Source organism: Penaeus vannamei, chromosome 18 (assembly GCF_042767895.1).
Source record: "Penaeus vannamei isolate JL-2024 chromosome 18, ASM4276789v1, whole genome shotgun sequence".
Classification (NCBI taxonomy): domain Eukaryota; kingdom Metazoa; phylum Arthropoda; class Malacostraca; order Decapoda; family Penaeidae; genus Penaeus; species Penaeus vannamei.
Genome location: NC_091566.1, coordinates 29,992,164 through 29,994,663, shown reverse-complemented (window position 1 = coordinate 29,994,663; position 2,500 = coordinate 29,992,164).

Here is a 2,500-nt window from a genome sequence, read left to right as displayed (position 1 = left end):
TATAATTTTTATTAGTATCATTTTGATTGTTATAACTGACACAAGTACAATACCATTTACAGTTATTATTTTTATTGCCACAGTTATCATCATCATCGTCATTATCATCATTTTGTTATTATTGTTATCAAAGAGACGAAGGAAAAGTCTGTATTATAAGCAGTTGAAGTGGAGTTATCGTATATATATATATGTACTATAAATAGGTAGGCTGATTTAGAGGTAGTTGAATTTATGCAAGTATGATTGGAAACGAATTGACTGTCCCAGGTATACACGAAATTTATACATGTAGTTAGTAATTATGTATTTACATACTTATATGTTTTAGTATAGTGGTCTCTAACCACTTTTTTTCTACGCTAGCGATCCCTTCGTCAAATATCAGATGTATTTTTTTAGGATGCGAGAAGGTAAAATGCATTATGTACCTGCATTATTTGGCTAGCTGTAATACATTTCTTATAGAGAGGGATTCTTGTTGTATTCTTATTATGGACAGTGACGAACATATAGCGAAATGTCCTAAAATAAACACTCTTTTAGATAATGAAAACTATGTAATGTAAGTACATTATATGTATGAATATATATGTATATATATATATATATATATATATATATATATATATACATATATATACATATATATACATATATATACATATATACATATATATACATATATATACATATATATATATATATATATATATATATATATATATATATATATATATATATATATACACATGTACATATGTACGTATATATTTATATATATGTATTTATGTATGTATATGTGTATGTGTATAAAGTATATGTATTTCTTTGTTTATTGATTTGTGCACACACACGCGCACAAACATAATCGATTTTCACACGAAACAAAATCAAAGGAAAGCGAAGAGAAATGTCTTAATTCGCCTCAATTGAACAGCTTTACAATAGGCCCACTCTGGCTCCAACTGGCCCGGGATCAGGATTCCGAGGTGACTGCTGCGGGCCGAGCTGACGTCGACGAAGGAACGCGGTAAAAGCAGCAGCAGATGCATCTCCCCTCTTCTCTTCCCTCACCCCCCATCCCCATTCCCTCCCTCCTCCCTTCCCTCTCCCTGCCCCCTTCCCTCCCGCCACCCCCTCTAATTCCCTCCCCACCTCTTCCTCCCCCCTTTCTCCAGCCTCCTTCTTCTCCCCTCTCCCATCCTCGTTCCTCCCCACCCTCTCTTACTCCTCCTCCCATTCCATTCCCCTTTCTCCCCTCACCCCCCGCCCCTTCCTCCCCCCCTCCCCCCTCACCACCCCCTTCCTCCCCTCCCCCCCTATCCCCATGACATCACCGGGCGGCCACAAAGCTCCCATGAGTGAGATAGCCTCCCGATTAAGGCTCCACTTAGACATCATCATTTTTTTTTTACTTTTTTTAAAGGCTAGAAACTAGGAACTTCACTTGCGGGAAATTGAGAATAATGACATTTCTAAAACCGGGGATCACGATTTCAAAACCGCTTGACAAAAGAGACAGCGAGAGGAGAGATTAGGTAATTAAGGGGGAGGGAGAGAAAGACGGAAATATATATATATATATATATATATACATATATATATATATATACATATATACATATATATATATATATATATATATATATATATATATATATATATATACATATATGTATATTTATATCTGTTTGTGTGTTTCTTTATACAGATAGATGGATAAATCAACAGACAGATAGAGTAATATGTATGCGTGTGTATGTATGTGCTTGTGTGTATGCATGTATGTGTTTATGTATGTTTGTATGCAGGTATGTGTTTATATATGTTAGAATGTTGGTATGTATTTATGAATATATTTTTTTATATGTGCATGTGTCTATGTGAGTGTGGGCGTACGTGCGCGTTTAGGTGTTTGCAAATAGTACGGTCGATACGGGTATAGATAGAGACACTGATAGACCGATAGATAAAGTGTCTTTCTCCCCGTCCAGAGATGCACCGCCGCCTCATCTAACTCGTGCTTCGTTCATAAAAGTCAACAACACTCAGCACAGACGTTCATCTTCAACGCCACAAGTTCAAACCACGAAGAAAATGAAAAAGAAAAAGAAAAAAGAAAAGTTCCCGCCAGAATCACATTTTTCTGAACACTAAATCGGAAAAAAAACGAAAAAGAAAAGAAAAGAAAAAAGTTCCCGCCAGAATCACATTTTCCTGAAAACGAAGAAAACAAAAAAATGAATAAATAAATAAAGTTCCCACCAGAATCACATTTTCCTGAAAACGAAAAAGAAAAAGTTCCCGCCAGAATCACATTTTCCTGAAAACGAAAAAGAAAAAGTTCCCGCCAGAATCACATTTTCCTGAAAACGAAAAAGAAAAAGTTCCCGCCAGAATCACATTTACCTGAAAACGAAAAAGAAAAAGTTCCCGCCAGAATCACATTTTCCTGAAAACGAAGAAAACGAAAAAGAAAAAGTTCCCGCCAGAATCA